The sequence below is a fragment of the Nannospalax galili genome, unplaced genomic scaffold (genome assembly GCF_000622305.1).
Source record: "Nannospalax galili isolate Female #2095 unplaced genomic scaffold, S.galili_v1.0 scaffold1830, whole genome shotgun sequence".
Lineage (NCBI taxonomy): Eukaryota > Metazoa > Chordata > Mammalia > Rodentia > Spalacidae > Nannospalax > Nannospalax galili.
In genome coordinates this window covers 594940-601327 of record NW_008328092.1, presented here as the reverse complement: position 1 = coordinate 601327, position 6388 = coordinate 594940, and the positions used below count along the sequence as shown (strand labels likewise).

General features: G+C 41.5%; 1 pseudogene; it reads left to right on the top strand.

Annotated features, from left to right (window-relative positions):
- Positions 1–5396: 5396 nt before the first annotated feature.
- Positions 5397–6120, top strand: LOC103746059 (annotated as a pseudogene).
- The last annotated feature ends 268 nt before the right edge of the window (positions 6121–6388 follow it).

The window sequence follows — 6388 nt, the reverse complement described above, 5'->3', positions numbered from 1 at the left end:
AAACATGAATGGCCAAAAACTTTTTTAAAAATGTTCAACATCAGGGAGATGCAAATTAAAACTACTTTGAGATTCCATCTCATCCTAGTCACAATGGCTAACATGAAGAAAATAAATGCTGGAGAAGATGCAGGGAAAGAGGAACACTTATTCACTGTTAGTGGGGTGTACTCTGGAGCAGCTACTGTGGAAATCAGTGTGGCTCTTTCTCAAAAATCCTGAAACTTCTTTTTCAGTGTAGATTTTTATTGAAATTGTATGCATTTCATACAATACATCTTAATCATATTTAGACCCATTCCCTCACCCGCACCTCCCATAGCCCCTCCCACACTGAATTTCACGCATTCTATCGTATATGTTAAGATCTGTTGAGTCAAGTTTATATAACCAGATATCCCTTGGTGCAAGTTCATCCACTAGTGTCTAGTCAACCTATCTTGAGTCACTCCCTTAAAGAAGATCCCTTGAAGCCAGGCATAGTGGTACACACCTTTAATCCCAGCACTCAGGAGGCAGAGGCAGGCGGATCCTTGTGAGTTCAAGGCCAGCCTGGTCTACATAGTGAGTTCAGGTCAGCTGGGACTACAGGGAGACCCTGTCTCAAAAAGAAAAAAAAAAAAAGAAAAGAAAATCCCTTGAAAGGGTAAAATAACTGACTAGAACACACACACACACACATACACACACACACACACACACACACACACGAAGGAAATGCAACCATGGAAATAGTTGTATAGCCACTGTGCACTTGTCCATTTTAAAAATAAAATCAAGCACAGAGCTATCAGAAGACCAAGCTGTTCCAGTCTTCAGTATTCATCCAAGACAAATAAAACTTACTTTTATGCAAAATCCTATATGTGGATGTCTAGGTAACACTTTTATTCCAAATCATGAAGACAACTCAGATGCTTTTTTTAGTCAGTGCACAGATGACACCATCCCAACAGTACAGTTATAAAACAAAATATTACAATGTGCAGGTACTGATGACCACACAACATGAATAGATCTTACTTACATGCATTTTGCTAAATGAAAAGGCCAGATTGTAAAGCTCATGCGATATGATTCCATTTTTTTTTTCTTGTCTTTTTTGAGACAGGGTCTCCCTGTAGCCCCAGCTGTCCTGGAACTCACTATGTAGACCAGGCTGGCCTTGAACTCACAGAGATCCGCCTGCCTCTGCCTCCCGGGTGCCGGGACTACAGGCGTGCGCCACCACGCCCGGCCTAAGTACTTTAATACTAAAGAAAAAGAGCTGAGCCCAAATACTATGTTATCATTAGCAAATTTACTTTTCCAAAATGTAAAACCCAGCAGTTTTGAAATGACTTTATATATTCAACTAAAATTGAACAAATAAATAGATCCAATTGTAAATATTGAAAACTAAGAGTCTTCTGATCTGAGAGGAACTACAGGTAAACAAGTGGCGAAGGCCAAAGCAAATGAACATTGGAGTCTGCAATTGGAATTTGAAATATCAATATGAGCCAAAAAATCTGAAGACTATTCACTTACACAGGCAAATAAGAAAATATAAACAAGTGTGTGCATGGGTTAGTGCACACATGTACGTTTCCAAGTTCCATGCACTAACCTAGAAACAATGACTCCCAAGTAGCCACAAGGACACATGCAGCCCAAATCTTAGTTTCTAAATATCATTCTCCAATTTAAAACAAGCAACGAACCCAAGAAACAGAGGTTCTTGGAAAAGGTTAATTCCAGGGCTGGAATGGAACGCATATAAAAGGACCCTGGAGCATCCTGTGGTACCAAAAAGTAAAGAAGTGCTCAAAAAAGGATGAGGCGGGCTGAAGAGGTAGCTCAGTAACAAAACACTTGACTGGCATACACACAACCCTGGGTTCAATTGCCAACACCAGAAAAAAAGGATTAATACTTGTAAAGGGCACAGGAACCAATCTCAATCCCCAGTGGCCAAAATGGAATTAATTTGAGCATCAAAACACATAACAGATAACCCCTCAGAATAAAATATGCATATATGGATCAATATTAACATAAATTACTAAATAAGTCAGGATGAGGAAGTGAGGCAGATAGGAGAAGACTGAAGAATTTATGAGGACCAAGTGTCACCAAGGATACTACTAGGTCAGCAACTAAAGTTCTCCACTAACTTTCCCACTGTTAGTGGGAAAACTTGTACAGTCAGAATAAAGGCTGTCATTCAGTTGACAGTATTGGGCCAATGCTAATTTCACAGTTTTGGGAATTATACTGTGGCTCTGTGGGATAGAAGTGAAAGGAACATAGAGAATATGTACTAACTCTACAACTTTCTTGTAAGTCTAAGTTACTTTTAAAAGTCGTTAATTTCCTGCCAGGCGTGGTAGCACACGCCTTTAATCCCAGCACTTGGGAGGCAGAGGCAGGCAGATCTCTGTGAGTTCAAGGCCAGCCTGGTCTACATAGTGAGTTCCAGGACAGCTGAGGCTACAGGGAGACCCTGTCTCAAAAAGACCAAAAAAAAAAAAAAGTCATAAATTCCCTTTAAAAGATATTTATCATTTATGTGTGACAGTGACATATGTAGAGATAAATGTAGTTTAAGGGGCTGGAGAGATGACTCAGCAGCTAAGAGCACCAGCTGCTCTTGCAGAGGACCCAGGTTCGGTTCCCAGCACACACATGCTGGCTAACAACTGTCAAGTCACTCCAGTTCTAGCGGATCTGATGCTCTCTTCTGGCCTCTGCAGACATTGCATGACACAGGTGCATTTACATACATGCACTCAAAACATTCATACATACAAAATAAAAATAAATAAATAAACGTTAAAAGGGGCACGTTATATGAACTTTTAAAAAATAAACAAATATAACCTGAGAGCACTGGCATGTGCCTGGAGTTGCAGCTACTCAGGCTGAGGAGGGAAGCTCACTCGGTCATAGGAGTTCAAGATGAGCCAGAGCATAATGGTGAGAGAACCACGGAAACCCCAGTCTTAAATGTGGGTTAGTGAATAACAGAATTGCAAATATACAAAGTCAGAAACTATTTTGAATATAATTAAAACAAGTGCTAAAATTGTGTTTAAAGGGAAATGTATAGTTTCATACATTTTTAAAATATTTTTATCAATTTTTATAGAATTCCATAGAATGTATTTGGGAGGCTTTTAAAGACAGTGTCTCTCTGTAGTCACAGCTGGCCTGGAATTCACTATATAGACAAGGCTGACCTCCATCTCACAGAGACTGGCCTGCCTCTGCCTCCCAAGTGCTGGGATTAAAGGCATACACCACCATGCCAGGCTCCATACAATGTATTTTGGTCATTTTCAGACACCCTTCTCCATTTCCGACCCCAGCCTACCACCCCCCAACTTCATACACTGTTATTATTTTTCTTTTTCAAATTTTAAATTAAAAAAATTTATGTGTACAAATGTTATGCTTGCATGTAAGTGCACCTGTGCTGTGCAGTGCCCACTGAGGACAGAAGAGGGCATCACTTCTCCCAGAGCTGAGCTATGGCTGACTGTTAACTGCCATGTGGATGTTAGGATTTGAACCTGGCTCTTCTTCGAGAGCAGCCAGTGCTCTTAGCCACTGAGCCATCAATCCAGTCGCTGTTTTTCTTTCTTTCTTTCTTTCTTTCTTTCTTTCTTTCTTTCTTTCTTTCTTTCTTTCTTTCTTTCTTTCTTTTAAAAAGCTCTATTGAGTCTAACTTGCGTTCCCAAAATGCTCTTGGGTATAGGTCCATCCTTTGGAGTCTGGTCCACTTTCCAGGCATCACACCCTCAAGGAAAACTGAATCTCCTTCTCAGCAGCTACCAGTTGCCCATAGAGCCTCAACTAGTGTTAGGGTTTCTTGCCTGCCTCCTCCCTCCACCCTGGGTTTTTGTCTGGCTTGGCCTTGCACAGGTCTTGTGCATGCTGTCACAAGTCCTGTGGGGTTTATATGTGCAACTGCACTCCTGTGCTGAAAAATAGTTTCCTTGTATCTGTCCACCGCCTCTGAAGTCAAGGACGACGGATGCCTCCAGCTCTTCTCCTGTTGTTCTGAATTTTTTTGGCTATCCTGACATTTTTATGTTTCCCTCTGAAATTTGAGGGTTTTAAATCTTTTTCTGTGAAGAATTATGTTAAAATTTTAACGGGAATTGCACTGAGTTTGTAGATTGCTTTGGTAGGATGACCATTTTCACAGTATTAATCCTACCGTTCCAAAAGCATTAGAAATATTTTCATCTCCTGATGTCTTCCTTTGTTCCTTTCTTCAATATCTTAAAAGTGTTTATCTTGCAAGTCTTCTACTTCCTTGGTTATATTTATTCCAGGATTTTTTTAGACGATCATGAATGGGATTATTTCCTTGGTTTCTTTCTCAGTGTGTTTGTTGATGGTGTACAGGAAAGCTACCGATTGTTGAGTATTCTCCTACTTTGCTGAATGTGTTTATCAGCTCTAGAAGTTTTCCTGTAGAGTCTTTGTGGTCTTTTATGGACAGAATCATATCATCTGCCAATAAGGATACTTTGACTTTTTCCTATTTGTGTCCTGTTTATTGCCTTCTCTTGTCTTATTGCTCTAGCTAAAACTCCAAGCACTGTATTGAATAGGAATGGAACGAGTAGACATCCTTGTCTCATTCCTGATTTTACTGGAAGTATTTAGAATTTCTCCATTTAGCATGTTGACTGTGGGCTTATTGTATATTGCCTTTATTATGTTGAGGTATGTACCCTGTATCCCAAGATTCTCCATGACTTTTATCATGAATGCTGGGTTTTGTCAAAGGCTGTTTCTTCATCTAAGGAGATGATCATGTGCTTTCTGTCCTTTAGTCTATTTATGTGGTGGATTACATTTATGGATATTTGTATGTTGAACCATCCCTGTATCTCTTGGATGAAGCCAACTTGATCATGGTGGACAATCTTTTTCATGACTCTTGCAATCAGTTTTCAAGTATTTTATTGGGAATTTTGCATCTATGAAAAAGACACTGGCCTATAATTTTCTTTTATTGTTGGGGTTTTGTCTGGTTTTGAAACCAGGGTAGTACTAGGTTCATAAAAATAATTTGGAATAGATTCTTTTCTATTTTGTGGAGTAATCTGAGGAATAGCGGTATTAGTTCTTCGATGGTCTGGTAGACTTCTACATTGCATCCATGTCATCTTGGGATTTTTTTTTTTTTTTAGATGGGAGATTTTAAAGTGCTGCTCCTGATCCATTTTTGAAGAGTCAGGGGAGCGCGGGGAGGGGGGCTCGCCGGGAGCAGCGGACACTGAGAGGCCAGCAGCTCGGGGCTGGGTGGCAACGGCAGGCGGTGTGAGGGGGTGGGTGCCGAGCGCGGGGGAGGGGCGTCCTGCTCCTCGGCTCGGCTCCGTGGGGTCTCCACTGCGAACATGTCTCGGCCTGTCAGAAATAGGAAGGTCCTTGATTATTCACAGTTTCAGGAATCAGATGATGCAGATGAAGATTATGGAAGAGATTCAGGCCTTCCAACTAAGAAAATTCGGTCATCTCCTCGAGAAGCTAAAAGTAAAAGGCGATCTGGAAAGAATTCACACGAAGACAGTGAGGATTCAGAAGAAAAAGATGTGAAGACCAAGAAGGATGATTCTCACTCAGCAGAGGACAGTGAAGATGAAGAAAACGGCCACAAGAACGTGCGCCAGCAACGGCAGGCAGCATCTAAAGCAGCCTCTAAACAGAGGGAGATGCTCTTGGAAGCTGTGGGGAGTGAGGCGGAACCAGAGGAAGAGGATGGGGCACCATTCCAGGAGAAAGATTCTGGCAGCGATGAAGATTTCCTAATGGAAGACAACGATGATAGTGACTACGGCAGTTCAAAAACGAAAAGCAAAAAGATGGTTAAGAAGTCCAAACCCGAGAGAAAAGGGAAGAAAACGCTCAAACCAAGGCTAAAGGCTACAGAGACACCGAGTCCAGGGAAAGGCAAAGGGAAAGTGGGTCCCCACGGCTTCAAAGGCTTCAAAGGATAAGACTCCTTCCCCCAAAGAAGACCAGAAAGCCCTGCAGAGAAGAAGCCATCTGTGAGGCCCCCAGTGGAGAAATTTGGAGATGAAGGAAGGGTCTGAAGATGAAGCGCAATCTGGGGAAGATTAAAAACTGATGATGGTTTGGGAGAGATTTTATTAAAAGAAAATGGAAACCTACTTAAGTTAGGACACAGTTTTGGCTATGGCTTGACTCGGGCTTTCAGTGCTTTGTCATTTGTCAAAAGAATCTCAATCTCTCCTCTCTCTCTCTCTCTCTCTCTCTCTCTCTCTCTCTCTCTCTCTCAAAACCACTGTATGTTGAAGTGTTTAAGTTGCCATTGGTCTTTTTCTCTTTGCCGCCCCCATCCCCTTTTCCCAATGAAAGCCATGTCAAA